Raw genomic sequence first — 20,639 nt, forward strand, 5'->3', positions numbered from 1 at the left:
CAGTGGAGGCATGGCACAGAAGGTTAAAGTGCCTGCTTGGTGACAGGGGGACTGACCTGCGATATCTGTTGCACATATTAACACGTGAGCAGGATCGTGTTGATGAGTTACGACTGCGCATGTCTACTGGCTATGTGTCGTCCCCAAAAAGAAAGAAGACATTAGTGAAACAGAGGCAGTTCCAAACAGTTATTGCTAGTATGGACACTTATAGTAAGTTAGAGTTCGTGCAAACTGTTGCCAGACTATTAAAAATGTGATAAGCGTTTGTGTAACGTGTTACACTATTACAGTTTGGAATGTTGGGAAGCGACATAATGAAATTTTGGACAGAAGTACAGTATGCTTGGATCACAGTAATGGTGTTTCATTGCAGTACATATTTAAGTATATGTATCATATTCTTGAGTTAATAAACATAACAGTTGAGTTGCTGATACAACGTTGTGGAAGTTATTCACATAATCAATCTTATAGGTGAATGTCGCTCATTTGCAGTTTCGTAGTTGGTCGCATAAGTGAGTGTCGCTTATTTGCATTTTCGCACATGTGCTTTGTCGATATTCTGCTGTCGGAGAAATGATTGTCGATGTTTTACCCTGTCGATGTACTAAGGTAGATCCATATAGATATATATATATATATATATATATATATATATATATATATATATATATATGCCTTTCCCATGTGTGTTTTGTAAATGTATATTTTTTATGGTGCTAACTTGTTAAGATTGCACATATTTTGTGTTGTGGTAGGGACATGCTGTGCTTTTAAGAGAGAAGTTTTGAGCTAATTGTTTTTTAACCGTGATTTGTTGTTTTTTAGGTCTGATGAAGTGGTGTATCTATACCACGAAAGCGCTCACCAAATAAATTTACCTGAGTTTTTATGCAAACTTTTGAGCCGTCGAGTGGTTTGTTGGATGTTTTTGTGGACAATAGATATACAAGTAGATATATAGTGATATATATGGGAAGATGCAAGTGAAAATGTTTTTTAGTCTTTTTAGGTTTTTATATAGGTCTGTTAATAAAAAGTTGAAGGATCTTATTTGGGAGGGAAAGAGAGGAAAAATTAACTGAGATGCGTTGCTCCTTCTAAGAGAAAAATGTGGTTTAGGATTGCCTGATTTGAAGGGATATTTTAGAGCTACACAGTTAAGGCTCATGTGCATAACACAACCAGAATGTTGCAATTCAAAATGGAAAGGGATGATGATGAAGTGTGAGGTGTTCAAGAAATAGAGAGAGAGAGTGGGATATTGGAAGCAGATCTTTAAGCAGAATAATAACCATACAGAGTATTATATTCATGAAGTCACAGAAAGTATTCTAAGAACTAGGCCAACAGAAGAATAGAGAAAGGAGATTTAGCCAATAGGTATGACTGCAAGGAGGGGTACAGAAAATATCCAAGAGTTGGCTGAAATTTACTGGAGACAACTGAAAAAGGAACCAAGTTGTTGGGAAAAAATAATTAGAAAGGGAATGGTAGTACAATGTATTGAGGTCAGTAAGATTTGTTGCACTGCAGACTAGAGATTTCCATCCCCACGAGGGATTGATATCCAAGTATAGGTAATGAGAAGGGATATGGGAATTTTAATTGAAATACCTGCTCTGAATTTTTAGTTTAATCTAGAAAAGAAGCCGCTGTTAAAAAGGGATAATTAGAGCATATAAAAAATTGCATGGTAACTATAAGAATCCGTCATAGGAGGATAGAAAAAATAGGAATAGCGACTGGAAAAGCAGTTTACTGCATACTTGGCAGCAGTACATTTCCTCCCATTCTACTGTAGTCCAGAAGGTTTATAATCTTTTCTTGGTAGTGTTTGCATAGGTATTTTTATACCCCAAGCTGACTTTAAAGAATTTTTCCTCGGGTATGTAGCAAATGTTGGAGGTTTGATGGGGAAGAAAGAGGTAACTGGGAACGGATGTTTTGGGAACAAGTTGGCAGATTTTAAAAACACTCTACCGAGTACTCTGTCGGAAATATTGAGTGAGCAAATAGCTGTAACCAAGGAAATGATTCTTATGAGCTGGGATACAGGATCTGAAATCCCTAGACATAGGTAAGCCTTTATAAGTTTAATTCTCTTGGCTGCCAATAAAGAAATAGCAATTACTAGAAAATGGAAATCAACATTTAAACCAACTGTATCTGATGTTTTGAATACTATATAAGAGATAAAAGAACTGGAAGATGGACCTTTAGAAAAGGGAAGGAATAAAAACAAATTTTACACCATTCTGAAATTCTTTCTAGCCTTTATGTGGCTGTGTTCTTGCTGAACCCCAGGATAAACGATATCCCTAAATATGAACAAGTGCCTGTTCTTACTTTACACCTCCTTACTCCCCTTTCTTCACTCACTTCCATACTTTGGTTTATTTCTGTCCTTGTCTCTCTTTCTAAATATGCCACAACCGTTTTTTTCCTCACTTCATATTGCAGTTCCTGTTTGTTATGCTAACTTACCTTTAATTTCTCTATAAAGTGGCTGACATTTCTCTAAATATTATATCATTGTCATATAAGTTATATCTATTTTAGTCAGTGTTTCACATTACGTCTAATTTGGTGTAATTATTTTAATGGTAGATGCTTTTGCGTTATGTTTGAAGATTGTACAAATATTGTTCTTACTAATACTTTGTAGCTATTCTCCCAGTGCATCCATTGTAAATGAACACCTACTCATTCATCTTTCCCATTAATCTAATGTTAATAAATGGGTAAATAAATAAAATGCATTGAAATAAATAGAAATTGTGGGAACAATACATGCAGTGCTATGTTGTGGAGGCGGAGTGAAGTTTACAGAATGCAGGAATTCAGCAATTTATACAATGTTGGACTGTTGATACTTACAAGGAAAGAAAATATATATGATGTATAATGTAGGTTATGTATATGGAAAAATGTTAATATGGTTTGTTTTCTTTTCTGTTACTGTAAGTTCGTGTATGCTTTAACTGATAATTTAATAAAAGTGTTAAAAAAGACCCGGATACATATAATAGTACAGCATTAGGTACACAAGATTTACAATGTCAACATACAGAGTGCAGACTAATAATCTGCAACAAATCTTGAAAGATAAAGTTTTTCTTGGAAAATAAAGAATTATAGACAGTGCTGATACTATGCAGAGGTAAATGGATTTGCAAAAAAAAAAAAGTACCCAGAAAAATAATTAAACAAAGTTCTTAAAAATATAATTTTTATTAGATAACTAAACTGGTTAAATCTGTTTCTATCTTACTAGAATTAAATACCATCAAATGCAGAACAGACTTGCATAGATGTTGCTGCTCCGAAGTCTTCAGCAAGGATAACTTTGCACACTTGTCTGAGTTAAAATATTTAGCTTATTTCTGTCCCACAGGAAATAAGATAGTTGCTTCCATTTTCTCACGTACAGTAAAAAGCAGAAAGGCTAATAGGATTTTGCGTTTTGCTGTGACCTCCCACATCTGATAGCTATACAACTTAACTCAAATCTCAGAGTTTTTTGGCTGCACTGTTTATAACAGGTAGTCAGTTAAATCTTTACTTAAGTCAGAAACATTTATTTACAGTTAATGAATGTCCAGCAAGGTGTAAGGGTTCAACATTTAAACATATTTCCTGTATACTACATAAAAAAACAAACCATGTAAGTTTAAGTGCAGATTCATCTGCAGGTTTTACAAAGGTTGTGTTGCATTTGAATTAAGAAAGGAAGAAAAAGTATAGCCCTTATGTTTTAGATTAGTTTCTCCTCCATGGCATCATGATATTTATGAATTCTGAGGGGAAACATGGCATTTTATTTTCACTCATTAGGTCCTAAGCACTTCTGTTAAGTTATGCATATGAATAAAATTGTGAAGTTCCGAATAAAGCTGTCTAAATAATTTTAACTACAGTCTATTAAAAAAGGTGTAACCTGTCAGGAAAATGAACACAATCATTCAGAAAACCTCTTGACCATATTTGCTTCTGATAATTGCTATGTTATCACTTGTCATTTTCTTTCATCTGTAATGTGTCGGATCAGTTTTCCCACTTTCAGATTACTGCATCAGTTAGGCTTGATCAGACACACCAGCTTATCTCTAGCCAAGAAAATAAAATGATTGATATAAAAATGGCTTTGTCAGATGGGAAAACGGAGAACTTTGAAGTCTCTTGAAGAGATCACAGTGCAAACGGTAAACATTGAGAAGCAAATCAGGAGGAACATCGTCAGAGTGGCGTGCAGTTTACCAGAGAATGTGGAAGAACCAGTTGTAATTTTGTCAGAGTAGGCAACTACAGTCCTTAATAAAGCCTTTGAGTTCGGACTGAGAATTAAGACTATGAACTGTAAATGAGCTGCTTCCTTAAAGGTAAAGGGTTCAATTCTTTCCACCTCTGTTTGTCTACTGTGCAGTTCTGAGCAAGCCTGTTAACCAGGCAGTTCTCCTGGGCTGTCCTTGAATGTTGAGTTTGTGTGGTTAACAGATAAATAAAAAATAAATAAAATAAAACATTATGTTGCATTATGTTACAGTGTTCAGTGAAGCTTAAAATCTACATGTCAGTAGTTAAAAAGCGGTCTGTGTTTGGCTATAGAAAGCACAAATCCTTAAACAGCTAAATATCATACGTAAAACATCAATATGGAACATTATCAAACATATTTAACTTCAAAAATGAAATAGTCAAATGGCCATAGTTGACCAACATCACGAACACAACCAACCAAGGTGGGGGGGGTCTTTGCCACCCACACCCCCAGTGTGAGGGCTGCTCTTCCCCACACCCACCAACTGTATATACCAACTCCGAGATCGCACTTCAGTGAAGAATAGGGCAAATTTAAACGGTTTCCTTCACTTTAGCTTATGCATTACATTACTTCCTGGTTGTTGGCCAACTATAGCCATTCATTGAATTTATTTTTGAAGTTACACGTGTTCTGTAATGTTCCTTATCGATGTTTTACGTATATTTAGACGTTCGAGGGTTTGTGTTTTTGATAGCTGAACAAACACCTGTTAAAAGACCTTTTGATTATCTGATGAGGCAGCTTACTTTACAGAGCTTTGTATTTATTTCACATTTTGAAAAATGCACATTTTGAAAAATAGACTAGTTCCAAAAAGTGGAGAGGAAGAAATAGCTTGACTTGTGGAAATCCACTTCCCTTTTGAATAAATATTAATTTAATATAGCAGAATAGTTCCAGACAACTTAGGAAGTTGAATTGAATTTATTTTTGAAGTTACACTTGTTCTGTAATGTTCCTTATCGATGTTTTACGTATATTTAGACGTTCGAGGGTTTGTGTTTTTGATAGCTGAACATACACCTGTTAAAAGACCTTTTGATTGTCTGATGAGGCAGCTTACTTTACAGAGCTTTGTATTTATTTCACATTTTGAAAAATCACATTTTGAAAAATAGACTAGTTCCAAAATGTGGAGAGGAAGAAATAGCTTGACTTGTGGAAATCCACTTCCCTTTTGAATAAATATTAATTTAATATAGCAGAATAGTTCCAGACAACTTAGGAAGTTGAATATTTAAAAGACCTCATATCATGCATTCCGGCCCCAAAATCCAGACCGAACCACAAAAGGAGGGGGAGTATCCATATTCATAAAGGATACCCACACCTCCAGGTTAGTGGCAACGCACGAAGCATCGGAGACCATCCAGGTGCAATTTAACCATAGGTAAAACTGCCCTACAGTTTGTAACATGCTACAGACCACCTTCTCAAACCCACACAGCCTTCCTGAAGACACTGGAGAGTATGAATGTCTCTCCAAACACCATCATATTGGGTGACTTCAACTACCCAAACATAGACTGGGAACATTACTCAAGCCCCAACACCCTAGCCCAAAGGTTCCTTGAGTTCATAAACTCAAATGCTATGGAACAACTAGTCATCATTCCCACAAGAGGAGAAAATATACTAGACCTGATCATCACAAACATGGGGACAAAATGCTCCACACCGGAAGTATATCCCTCATTGGTGAGATCAGACCATAAATTAATCTCACTGGAGATCCACATCCCGCCCCCACCCCAGCAAAAGACCACAGTGCAGAACTTCTCAAAAGCAAACTCCACACTTCTTAAGACTGGAGTGGTATCCTTCAAGGCCCCGAGCCAGTGGAAACCACAACCCACGCTGCTGAAACCCTTACAAATGCCTTCTACGAGCACCTCCAGGAATGTATGGATCAAGCAATCCCTAATAAAATCAAGACCCTTTCCACCAAAGGCAGGCGCCCGGTCTGGTGGACTCCAGCCATAAACAAACTCTACAACAAGAGGAGAAAGCTACTACATGACAGAGCAAAATCCCTAAATGGGAAGGCATATCTGATCAATACTAGCAAGAAACTACGATCACTCATAAAATCATCCAAGGCCAACTTTGAGAGAAAAATTGCTAATGACACAAAAGACAATCATAAAGCCTTCTTTAGCTATGTTAGAAACCTGGGTGGAAACTCCCAGATATGCTCAGAATTAGTCCAAAATGATAAAAAAATCACTGAACCCACAAGCATTGCCAACATACTGGCAGACAGGTTCAGTGCAAATTTCTCCCCTCCCTCCCCCAAAAGGAGAAATATCTATCCCACCAGAGTCTAGCCTCCCAAACATCTCAGATGCCCAGGTGAGAGCTGCTCTCTCTAAAGCAAAAAACACAGCATCAATGGGACCGGACGGTGTCCCCGGCTGTGTGCTACACAAACTCAATGAGGAACTAAACCCACACATAAGGCTGCTGTTTAATCTTAGCCTTACTACAGGATACGCACTCCAAAGAATGGCGTCACGGCAACTGTGGTCCCACTCCACAAAGGCGGTGCTTCTACAGACCCTGGAAATTACCGCCCCATAAGCTTGACGAGCCTTGTCTGCAAAGCTATGGAGAGGATCATAATGGAACTCATAAATAAAGACATTGGGGACCTACAGACACTGGATCCTACCCAATTTGGCTTTGTCAAGGGCAGATCCTGCCTCTTGAACTTGGTCGACTTTTCAAACAGTCACTAAGGTCATTGATCAGGCTAAGACGGCTCACACAGCCTACCTTGACCTAGCAAAGCGTTCGACACAATACCCCACTCGGGCATCATAGAAAAGCTCACCAGCTTAGATGTAAACCCATATGTCACAAGATGGGTTGCAAACTGGCTCAAGGACAGAACACACAGGGTTAGAGTTGCTGGTGCCATGTCAGACTCTAAGCCGGTCACGAGTGGTGTCCCACAGGGCTCAGTCCTGGGCCGCCTCTTGTTCGGCATTTATTTTTCTGAAGTGCAGGCAAACATAGGGGGATTGTGGCTGACAAAATTTGCAGATGACTGCAAACTGGGCACCATAATTGACACTCCATCAGACACACACATCCTCCAGAAAGGTCTCATAGAAATGGATAACTGGTGCCAGAGCCATGGCCTTAAGCTAAATGCCAAATGTATAGTCATACCCTTTGGGAAAAACAAGGTAACCCCTAATTACCACATAGGTGGTAATCCATTAAACACGGAAGAAGTTATCAGGGACCTGGGGACCCAAGTTGACAGTAACCTCTCTTTTGACACTCACATTGCCAAAGTGGTTAGGAAGACCTTCTACATTGCCCACCTGATCATGAAGGGATTCACATCCAGATCAGGAGAGGTCATTGTACCCCTGTACTCTTCACTTGTCAGACCAATGATTGAGTACAACGCCCCATTCGGAATGTACCTTACCCGACACCTGCAGCAGTTGGAAAGACCCCAAAAGTTCCTCACCAAAAGGATAAAGGGGCTCAAACATATGTCATACGATGCCCGACTGAAGAAACTCCAGCTCTATTCAGTCGCATACCATCTGCTCAGAGGTGATCTGTGCCTGGCATACAAGGCCATGTCCAACCCGGAATTAATGGACATGCTCCACCTCAAAAAATCCAAATCCACCAGAGCCACGAGAGCAAGAGACTTCCTCAACACGGATATAAATAGGATGTGCTGGAGGGACAGATTCATCACCCAGAGACTCCCTACACTATGGAACAGAATCCCAGTCCATGTGAGGCAGAGCCCCTCACTGACTCTGTTCAAGAGAAATCTTACGAGTGGATGGGAGATCGTAGGTTTACCCCGGGAATCATCTCTGTATCACTGCTGGACAGAGGCACAGCAAACTAATGGATATAGTATTCTCATCCTAAGGGGTGGTGAAAGCCACACACACTCTGGCTAGGCTTTTAAATGCCCTAGGGCAGATAGCCTAGTATGAACCTATGTCACTACACAGAAATTATAATAGCAGTGTTTCAACACCGATAACTGTCATTAATGATAAGCTGTTCTTCGTAGCTCATTTAAGAATTTAAGTAGTTGTAGAAATTATATTGTATGACTGCATTTAACTGGATTCAGTAACAAGAATATTGGCATTATTTTTTTAGATATATGTAAATGCTGAGGTAATTGATAGGCCTATATAAGGCAATTATCAGTAAATTAGGGAGGTGGTGGGGGATCAGTATACATTAAATTTTCATTAATTTGCAACATTACTACACTTTTTCAGCACAGATATACAACATAAATGCCAGCAGTGAAACATCCATTGTCTAACCCAGGATCTTTTGTCTTCCTCATTATCTATGCATAATATAGTACAGTGGATATAAAAAGTTTACACACCCCTGTTAAAATACCAGGTTTTTGTGATATAAAAAAATGAGACCACAATAAATCATTTCAAAACTTTTCCCACCTTTAATGTGACCTATAAACCTGTACAGTTTAATTGAAAAGCAAACAAATCTGTTAGGGGTAAAAATATAAAAAAATAAAAACATGTACAATAAGCTGGTTGCATAAGTGTGCACACCCTTAAACTAATACTTTGTTGAAACACCTTTTGATTTAAATACAGCATTCAGTCCCCTGGGTACACACCTGCCATCAATTAAAGAGACTCTAATTAACCCCAAATAAAGTTCAGCTGTCCTAGTAGGATTTTCCTGACATTTACTCCGTTGCCTGCTGCAGCAAAAGCCATGGTTCACAGAGAGCTTACAAAGCATCAGAGGGATCTCATTGAAAGGTATCAGTCAGGAGAAGGGGTACATACAGTTTTCCACAGGATTGGCTATACCATGGAACACAGTGAAGACAGTCACCAAAAAGTGGAGAAAATATGGGACAACAGTGACATTGCAAAGAACTGGACATCCCTCCAAAATTGATGAAAAAAACAAGACAAAAACTGGTCAGGGAGGCTGCCAAGAGACCCACAGCAACACTGAAGGAGCTGCAAGAATTTCTGGCAAGTACTGGTTGTTTACTACATGTGACAACAGTCTCCCGTATTCTTCATATGTCTGGGCTGTGAGTTAGGGTTGCAAGAAGTAAGCCTTTTCTTACACAGAAAAACATCCAGGCCCAGGTAAATTTGCAAAACAATACAAGTCTCCCAAAAGCATGTGGGAAAAGGTGTTATGGTCTGATGAAACCAAGGTTGAACTTTTTGGCCACAACTCCAAAAGGTACATTTGGCGAAAAAACAACACTTCCCATCACCAAAAGAACACCATTCCCACAGTGAAGCATGGTGGTGGCAGTGTCATGCTTTGGGCTTGCTTTTCTTCAGCCGGAACCTGGGCTTTAGTCAAGGTGGAGAGAATTATGAACAGTTCCAAATACCAGTCATTTTTGGCCCCAAACCTTCAGGCATCTGCTATGAAGATGAAGAGGAAATTCGCCTTTCAGCATGACAATGACCCCAAGCATACATCCAAATCAACAAAAGAATGGCTTCACCAGAATAAAATTAAAGTTTTAGAATGACCCAGCCAGAGCCCAAACCTAAATCCAATAGAAAATCTGTGGGATGACCTGAAGAGGGCAGTGCACAAGAGATGCCCTCACAATCTGACAGATTTGGGCCGTTTTTGCAAGAAAGAAAGGGCAAATGTTGCCTATTCCATGCTGATAGACTCCTACCCAAGAAGACTGAATGCTGTAATTAAATCAAAAGGTGCTTCAGCAAAGTATTAGTTTAAGGGTGTGCACACTTATGCAACCAGCTTATTGTACGTTTTTTTTATTTTTTTATATTTTTCCCCTAACAGATTTGTTTGTTTTTCAATTGAATTGTACAGGTTATATGTCACATTAAAGGTGGGAAAAGTTTTGAAATGATTTATTGTGGTTTCATTTTTTTTATATCACAAAAACCTGGCATTTTAACAGGGGTGTGTAAACTTTTTGTATCCTGCTTAACCTATCATTAACTAATTTTGTAACTATTTTTTACATTTAGAGGTACCATTGAGAGTGAAATGTTTTTATTTAAAGTTTAATATAATAAACATTTTAAGGATTAAGCATAGAAATTGTCGTTTCTGTCACAGGCATTTCCCTCCCAACCACTGTAGTCTCCTGATACTACAGGATACTCCTGATTCTTCCAGCTATTGTCTCAATCACATTGCCTCTCCTTAACTTCTGCATGAGATGTGTGTCTTTGACTAGATGCGCGTACACACACGCACACACACACACACACACACACACACACACACACACACACACACACACACACACACACAGCTTTCTAGTCATCTTCCATAACAGAAACCAGGTTTTTGTGTATTTAGTATAAAATTAACAACACCTGCAACAACGTTACACAAATATATATATATATATATATATATATATATATATATATATAAGAAAACAAACCATGTTAACATGTTCACAGTTAAAACGTTATAAATGAAATACATTCTTTTATACAATTCTCATCAGTCCAACATTACATAAATTGATCAATTTCTACCTTCCTTAAACCTCACTCCTCCTCCAAAAACATTATTCTACATGTATTATATCCAGAACTTTCTATGTAATTGCTCCTACCCTTTTCTAAAGATCCCACCTCTATTTATTTTATCTCTGTTACAGTTGTTCAAAATTTCAAATACAGTTGGTTCAGTCTTTGATTTTCATTTTCAAGTAATTGATTTTTTTGACAGCCATCAGAATTAAACATAATGCCTTACTATGTCTAGGCAATTCAGATCCTGTATCCAAGCTCAAAAATTCCTTAGTTGCACCCATTTGATCACCCAATATTGCTGACAGAGTACTTTTGTAAGAAATTTGTAAAGTCTGCCAACTCATTACACTCCCCAAGATATTTATTCCCAGTTAACTCTTTCTTCCCCCATCAGACCTCCAACATTTGCTGTCTACCTGAGGAAAATTCTTTTGAGTGTGCTTGAGGTATAAAAATACCAATGCAAGCACTTCCAAGCAAAAATCTTAAATCTTCTGGACTGTTGTGCATATCTGGCAGCAATGCATATGTCCTCCCATTGTTTCTTTACAAATAGCTTATCCAGTCTCTCTCTTTCCTATCTTTTCTAACCTCCACCGATTTTATTCCTATAGTTATGCAATATTTTAAATCCCTATTAATTATCCCTTTTTTAACAGCAACGTCTGTTTTAGATTCAACGAAAAACTCTACCAGAGCAGGTGTTGCACTTAGGATTCCTCTATCCCTTTCTGTCTGCCTATACTCTGATATGAATCCATAATAAGGAAGGTGGTCTCTAGCCTGAATTCCAAATGTTTTCCTGGCCTCTTCCAACGCTGTTATCTTTCCCTCTCTAGTTATTTTTTTCACAGTACCTTGGTGCCTTTGCCAGTTTTCTTCAGTAAATTCCATTCCCCCTCTTGCCTATTCTCTGTACCCCTAATTACAGTCATCTTTATCAGCAGAATCTCCTTTCTCCATTCTTTTGTTCGCTTATTTCTCAGAATATTTTCTGCTGCTTTATGAATATAATATTCTGTATGGCTGTTGTTATTCTCCGTAAGGATCTGCATCCAAAATTCTACTCGGTCTCCTTATTTCCTGAATTTCCCCATTTCATCATCCTCTGTTTCCACTTTGAATTGTGGTTTTCTGCTTATGTTGTAACTATGAGCCTTAACTGTGTGGTACTAAAATATCCCTTCAAATCAAATCAGAGAGTTCTAAACCACGTTGTTCTGTTAAAGGATCATCTTATCCCACATGACCTTTGCTATCTTCCCCTCCTAGATGAAATCCTTTCACAACTTTTCCTGCGGTTGATAAAGATATGCCTGGCATATATATAAAACAAGAGGGACTAAAAACATTTTAACTGCTTGCATCTTGTTATCCATGTTTATTTATTATTTATTGACATTGGTTTACCAGGAAAGTCTGATTGGGTAAGTACCCATTTTTCAGTGGATGCCAGGGAAGAAAAGCTCCAGAGAGTTAAAGAACATCAATAAAACACTAATACAAATGTAATTAAAAAAACATAATATACATACAGTTTGATATGAAAATTCTATTGATGTTCTAATACTGAATTCATGTCTTCCATACGAAATATTTTCATAAATTTCTTCAGAAAACTACCATCTTTTATTGTATTTTCCCTTCAAGGTCTCCAGATACTATCCTTACTGATGGAAATCAAGTTCCAGTCCCCACCTATAAGTGATATTCCTGGCTGAAAGTTGATTATTTCTCCCAAAAGTTTCTTAAGCTCCATAATAGCAGTTTTATATGGTATATAAATGCATACTAGCTTAATCCTCCTCCCTTGCCAGTAACACCCTTACTACCGTAAATCTGCCATTATTATCTTTTTTTCCCCTCTTCTATTACTGTTGGAGATCTTATAGCAGTTAGTATAAGTACTCCCCTTTTCCTTTGTCTCTAATATTCTGCCAAATATCCATTGTGAAATCCTTTCTTCAAATTCACATGCTCATTTCTTTCTAAACGTGCATCCCATAGTATTGCTATTTGCACTGTGTGTTTAATATTATTAAATACTCTTACCTTTTTGTCTATACCTGTGCGGCCATTCACATTCCAAAATATCACATTGGCTACACTAAACATGTTAAGAAGTTATTATTCAAAACTATTATATATGACATCTTTTTGCAAATGTCTATTTCCAGCTTTTGTGTTACATGCACCCATTAATGTTTAGCAGGTTGACCTATGTCACGTTTTACAAGACTTTTTTTATTTGAAGTTTTTCATTAAAACAAGAAAACAAACAGTCCCCCCAAGAAGTTAGGTTATGGAGGTATAACCTATTAACTTAAAACAAGCAAGCAATAGTATCTTCAAATAATAAAGTTTAACCCTCTTGATTGGAGCAATTACTCTAAATCAATACCTGCATTCACAGGCATTAATTAGCCTAAAATTAAGGTTCCCCATGCTAAGACACATGGTACAGCCTGTACTGCTACCGCCTTCTCCCAGATGTGAAAAGCAACTTGTATACTTTAAGAAATCATTAACTTTTAGCCTGAAGAAAAAGTGTACTGTCTGTCTTTAAATAAAACTAAATTATATACTGTTTTAGTAAATACATTAAAGGATTTAGTTACCAGAAAAGTTGCTTCCAGTAATTTCAAACTTTATTTTTTTAACTGAACTGATTGCCTTGTACATTTTAATTTTACATTTCTATTAGTAAATTATGTCCAGACTTTTGTATTTATTGCCTTCACTTTTAGTCTGTGTGTTTCCATGGAAACATAAAAACAAAATGTAGAGCTGCCCTCCACTCCAGATTTCTCAGAGGGCACTAAACATTTATTTTCTTAAAGAAAACTATTACGTTGTGGCGTCTCATTTTTTAAAATCCCACTTGCATTCATACAAAATGTCATTAGATTAAGCCAAGGACATTAATTCAGACATTCACCTTCACAAAAGTAAAATAAAACATTTTAGTTCTATGTAAATTATAATCCGTGCACTGTTAAACCCTATCCCCCACCCCAGCAGCCTAAGATTGCAACATGTTGACTTAAATATGCTTTTCTCCAGCGATACTTCTCTTTTTATATTGTAGTGTCTACATAGGATCATAGATTACTAGGCTAATAGCTCTGGGGCCCTTACAAGCCTAGCCAAGAATTTATCCCCAAAAAAGAAACCTTTATCAGCATCTGTCACCCCTGTCAGTGAGGAATACAGGTAGAACCCCTGGGACAAATTTGTGGTTGCCCATCAAGGTTGCGCTTGAAGAGGGTCAGCGGTATACTTTGTTTGACATGTATATAATATGCATCATACATCATTTCATCATTCTGTTGCAAATATACTGATGTTTTGGAAAAATTTAATGCAGAACTGCATCAACAAAAGCTGAAACACCCTGCCATCCACATAGTTAACGAAGTATACACCTTATATGACATTTACATTACAATAAAAAACCTGAATTTCTACATGAACGCTCTTCAATCTATTAAGATGTTCAAAAAAACAAACACACAAAAAGTATATATAAAAATAAGTAGTTGGGTGTGTCTGCTTGTATATGTGCACAATTCCTTATATATTTATTTATGCATATATTTTATATTTTATTGTGTTTTTTACATATACACATTGTTTTTATGTTAGCAGTATTTAGCTATGATGCTTGGTTTTATTTATACTGCATTGAATTTTTCTAAAACATCAGTATATTTGCAACAGTATGATGAAATGGTTTATGTATGATGCCTATTGTATTGTTTAGATATCTGCAATATATGTCTTATTTATTATATCTGAAATCTATTATATAGTTGTGGCTGGAACATATTAAAAATGTACTTATTTTGCTAAAGGGTTAGGTTACTTTAAATCACTTGGTTTCCTCTAATTTAATTGGAGGGAAAAAGGTTGCTAGCAGTGATTGGTTTAACAGTGTTTAAAATGTTTAGGCTTGTGATAGAATTTTATGTCTGATGAAGCATAGGAGTACTATGCGAAAGCACTTACATGTTTCTTACTAAATAAATTGTTTGGTTTTATGTCATGCGTGTCCTTTGCCTGCTTGGATTTCTTGCATGATATTTTTGGAGCCTGGCCTGGACTTTATCCACTGCAGTGGTTTTGTTTCTGCCTAACATTAACAGGACATTGTTGATCCATAGGGAACCACAATGTAAGAAAATACCATTGTTGTTGGTAGGTCTTGATGCAGAGAAAGCTGGGACTTTATGAGCAGGGCAATTGTAGCATTTGCATTTCCTGAAAAAATTATAAGGTTGATTAGGAGGATGTATGAGGGAATCGGAGGCGAAAATTAAAGTAGGTGGGGTCCTCTTTGGTAATTTCTGCTTGAACAGAGGAACCATGCAAGGGTGTCCTCTTTTTCCACTTTATTATTTGATTATATTTTGAATCACTGGCAAAGAAAATAAAGGACTCGGAAATTCAAGGATGTAATTGGTATGGTAGCCTAGAAAAGCTGGCTCTGTTTGCAGATGATATTATTTTATACCTGACAAAACCAGAAAGAGACATTACAGTGTTGTGGGTCATTTTAAGACGGTTTCAGATCTTTTTGGGATACAAAATTAATGAAGCTTAAACAAAGGCAATAGCAGTAAGTTATGTACTGACACACAAATTGGTTCAGCGATATCTTTATTTTTGACAACATGATGAAATAAAGTATTTAGGTGTATAGATTAAAATGATTTTGGTGTGGCAGCTAAGGATGTGTGGGAAGAGACTAAACAAAAGATAATGCAAAAACTGAGAAAATGAAGCTTTGCTACATTGATATGGATAGTAAAGTACAAGCAGTCAGAATGTTTTTAGTCTTATACACAGGTCAGGCATATTTTTATCAACCAGAGAGGTTGTAGATAGCAATTAATAAAGAGCTGAATGACCTTAACTGGGAGAGGAAGATGGCAAGAGTCACGTGGGATAAGCTGATTCTTCCAGTAAAACAGGGCAGATTGGGATTACCCAATTTGTATGGGTATTTCAGAGCTACACAGTTAAGGCTCCTGGACATAGCACAAGCAGAAAACTGTAATTCAAAGTGTAAAAGGATGATGTTAAAATGGGGGGGGGGGGGGGGGCTCAAGAACCAAAAAGAGACTGGGATTTTGGATGCAGACCTTTAAGGAGTATAACAATAATCCATATAGAATATTGTATCCATAAAGTAGCAGAAAGTATTCTAAGAACTAAGCCAACATGGGAATGGAGAAAGGAGATTCTGCCAATAGGGATGACTGCAATTAGGAATATAGACAATAGGCAAGAGGGGGCTGGAATTTATTGGAGAAAATTGGCAAAGGAGTCAATGTATTGGGAGCAGATAACTAGAGAGGGGAACGATGATAAAATGGGAAGATGCCAAGGATTTATATTTGGACTGCAGGTTAGAGATTGCCTTCCCTTTCAAGGATTAATATCAGAGTATAGACAAAGAAAAAGAAATAATGATGCAAGACCAGCACTGGTAGAGTTTAGTAGAATCTAGAACAGAAGCTGCCATTAACAAGAGAATCTTTAGTAGAGGATATAAGATATTGTATGATAACTATAACAATCAATCGGAGGAGGTTAGAAAGGATTGGGAAGAGAGACTGGATAAGCAATTCACAAAGAAACAGTGGGATGATATATGGATGTCTCCCAAATATGCAACAAAATCTAGAAGATTTAGGATTTTTGCTTGGAAATGTCTACATAGCTATTTCTTATACCCCAAATAGACTCCAGAGAACTTTCCTCAGGTACACAGCAAATGTTGGAGGTGTGACAGGTAAGAAAAGAGGGAATTGGGAATATATTTTCTGGTAGTGCAGTGAATTGGTGGACTTTTAAGTATTCCCTGCAGAATGCACTGTTGGAGATGTTTGGTGGGCAAATTGGTGTGATGAGGGAGATGATTTTTCTGAGCTATGATACAGAATCAGAATTGCCTAGACATATTAAGGCCTTGCTGTCTCTAATTATGGTGACTTCCAAAAAAGCAGTTGCTAGAAAATGGAAATCCAAAATCTAAATGAACTATACTGGAAGTAGTGAATATAGTAACAGAGATAAAGCAACTGGAACTGAGATCTTTAGAAAAAGGTAGGAGAAAACTACATATGAAAAAATGGGAATTGTGGGAATAATACGTACAGGGGAGGAATGAGGTTTAAAAGAAGGCAGCACTTAAATGAGCTATGTAATGTTTGACTGAAAATGGTTGGGTAGATTACAAGTGATGTATAATGTTTGCAACTGGGAGTGTGTCCGTATGGTTTGTGATGTAAAATGCTTGCAACTTGCATTGTGTCAGTGTAGTTTGTTTTCATTTATATAAATGTATGATTATGTTGTAAGTGATGGTTTAATAAAGATGTTTCAAGTTTAAAAAAAGGGTAGACATTGAATAATTTATGTAATGTTGCTTAGTTTATATGATATATAGTAATATATGTGAAGCATGTTTGTTAATCTTAACTTGTTAATGCAGTTTGATTACTTTTATATAAATGTAAATGTGCTTATGTTGCAAGTGATAATTCAACAAAGGTGTATGAAAACGAAATTAGGAGAGAGAGAGAGAGAGTGGGATTTTGGATGCAGATCCTTAAGGAGAATAACAGCCATAAAGAATATTTATATTCATAAAGTAGCATGAAGTATTCTAAGAACTAAGCCAACAAGAGAATGGAGAAAGATTAGATTTTGCTGATAGTGGTGACTACAGTTAATGATACAGATAATAGGCAACAGGGGGGTGTAATCTACTGGAAAAAGCTGGCAAAGGAAACAAGGTATTGGGAGCAATTAACTAGAGAGGGAAAGGTAATATAATGAGAAGTCACAAAGGCATTTGGACTGCAGACTGCCTTCCCTGTCGGGGATTGATATCAGAATATAGGCAAAAAGAAAGGGAACAGGATAGGGGAATCCTAAGTGAAATACTTGCTCTGGTAGAGTTTTTAGTTAAATAAAGAGCAGAAGCTGCTGTTAAAAAGTATAATTAGTAGGGCAAGTAAAATGTTGTACAGTGACTATAGCAATCAATCAGAGAAGGTTAGAAAAGATTGGGAAGAGAGACTGCATAAGCAGTTCACAAGGAAACAATGGCAGGATGTATATATGGCTCCCAAATATGCAAAAAAGTGTAGATGATTTAGGATTTTTGCTTGGAAGTCTTTTGCATATGTATTTTTATAACCCAAACACATTCCAAAGAATTTTTCCTTGGGTAGATAGCAAATGTTGGAAGTGTGAGGGGGAAGAAAGAGGTAACTCTAAAATAGCATGAAACATGACCTGTCAGGGCCTGTGGAATTACTATTTAACTGTAGCCTCCAAACAGGCTTCGTGCCTCATGAATGGAGAAAGGCGACAGTCATCCCTCTGCTCAAAGGTGGGCCATCTACAGACCCTGAAATGTACAGACCCACAAGTCTCACTAGTCTTATATGTAAAGCCATGGAAATAATTATCATGGAGATGATCAATAGTGATATAGTAAACCTCCAGACACTGGACCCAACCCAGTTTGGTTTCATCAAGGGCAAGTCATGGCTACTCAGCCTGGTAGACTTCCTTGAGAAAGTCACCAAAGCAGTGGATGAGGGCAAAATTGTTCACATTGCCTACCTTGACCTGGCCAAGACATTTGACACAATACCTTACTCGGGTATTGTTGACAAACTCAAGAGGTTAGGTGCAAACCTGTAGGTCACCCGGTGGATAGCCAACTGGCTCACAAACAGGACCCAATAAGTTAGAATTGGGGAGTCCACCTCTACAAAGAGGCCAGTCACAAGTGGAGTCCCTGAGGGGCCCAGTCTTTGGACCACTACTTTTTGGCATTTACTTCTCAGAAGTCAAGGCCAATGCCAGTGGTCTCTGACTGACCACATTTGCAGAGGATTGCAAATTAGGAGCTGTCATTGAATCTCACACTGACACAGATGTTCTCCAGGAGGGACCGACACAGACAAGTAACTGATGTCAGAGCCATGGTTAAAACTAAATGCCAAGAAATGCATAATAGTATCCTTTGGGAAGTTATCCATCCCTGGAAGCTATTATATTGACAACACACTCCATAGAGTTGACCCAGTAGTCAGGGACTTAGGGACATACATAGATAGTAATCTAGCCTGTGATCATCATGTATCTACAGTGGTGAGGAAATCATTCTATGTTGCGCAACTTATAAACAAAGGTATGGCATCCAAGTCCAAGGAAGTCATTGTTCCACTGTATACGGTATTCATCAGACCTGTCATTGAGTACAATACCCCCTTTGGTATGTACCTAACCAGGCATATCCAACAACTGGAACGTCCACAGAGGTTCCTCACTAAAAGAATACAGGGCGTAAGTACTATGTTGTATGCAGACCGCTTCAAGGCCCAAGCCCTTTATTCTGTCTCTTAGAGGCTTTTGAGGAGGAGATCTATGCCTGGCATGCAGGACATTGTCAGACCTCATTCTGATGGACATCCTGCATATCCTCAAAACAAACAGTAGCAGAATTACCAATTCTAAAGACTTAAGCCTTGCCTGTGATATAAATAGAACCTGCTGGAGAGAGAGGTATGTATCCCAGAGACTACCCCATGTATGGAACAGGCTCCCCATCCATGTGAAGCATAGCTCCTCCCTAATCCAATTCAAGTGCAACTTGGACAAATGGATGGGAAACCGACAATTCATCCCTGGCTTGGTACCTATGTCCCTGATGCAAACAGATAACCTGTAAATGGTTCATCTCCCAGGCCCATGCTTGCACACTTATCAAGGAACTCAGAACTTGCCAGAGATTTGGGATGCATGGCTAGGCTTAAAAAGGCCCTTGTAGTCATTAGCCTAGTAAACGCATATGAACTAGGAACACGTGTTTTGGAAGTGTAATGAGTTTGCAGAGAATAAAAATTACCCACAGAGTACTCTTCCAGAAGTACTGGGGAGCAAATGGTTGTTAACTAAAGAAATTATTTTTTAAGCTGGGATACAAGATCTGAATTTCCTCGACGTAGTAAGGCCTTGTTAAGTTTAATTCTAGAGGCTGCCGGAAGAAAAGCAATTACTACAAAGTGGAAGTCGTAGTTCAAACCAGCTTTATTTGAAGTATTGAACATTGTAACAAAGATAAAAGAACTGGAAGTGAGATCTTCAGAAAAAGACAGGAGGGGTCAGCCACATCCTCTTCAGCTATATCAGTGTCCAATCCAGACATGGGAGACCCATCTTTATTGAGACACAGAGGCTGCTGGATGTGGCCAAGGAATGAGAATTCAGTGGGGCAGATATTCCTTCTCTGAATTGGTCACAAATGATGCCTGTTAAGAAACATCAGAAGACATAGTATCAATAAGAAAAGATGATTTCCTTATCTTGGCCAAAAAAATTGTTACAAACAGTCAATCTTGATGCATAGAATTCTGTACCTATAAATTAGATTAGTCATAATATTCCAGAGGATGACTTCTCAGATTATTCTGACAAGACTGAGACATGCTTTGTCCCCTGTAGAGCTTCAAGCCCAAAAATCTGATATTGAGGAATACTGATCCTCACAGCCTCTTCTGAAGGAATTCTCCTCGTCTCGGATCCATACCAAGATGAATGAAGTGTTTTATGGGAAGAAATGGATGTTTCCCCTGAAATGATGAGATATTGTATGTTGCAAGTAGATAAGTCTTCTTTCAACTCCTGTTCCAGCTCTAGTATCCCCTTTGAAGGATGTATATAATGCTGCCTGAAACAGTACTGTTTCTTAACCT

At 37.6% G+C, this 20,639-nt stretch overlaps 1 protein-coding gene across 1 annotated transcript in view; it reads left to right on the forward strand.

Moving 5' to 3' along the window:
* The window catches only part of TBC1D31 (TBC1 domain family member 31), a 1,335,355-nt gene that overhangs the window by 24,202 nt on the left and 1,290,514 nt on the right, over nucleotides 1-20,639 (forward strand). The window lies entirely within an intron of this gene.

The sequence above is a fragment of the Protopterus annectens genome, chromosome 3.part1 (genome assembly GCF_019279795.1).
Source record: "Protopterus annectens isolate FY-2018-M chromosome 3.part1, PAN1.0, whole genome shotgun sequence".
Lineage (NCBI taxonomy): Eukaryota > Metazoa > Chordata > Ceratodontiformes > Protopteridae > Protopterus > Protopterus annectens.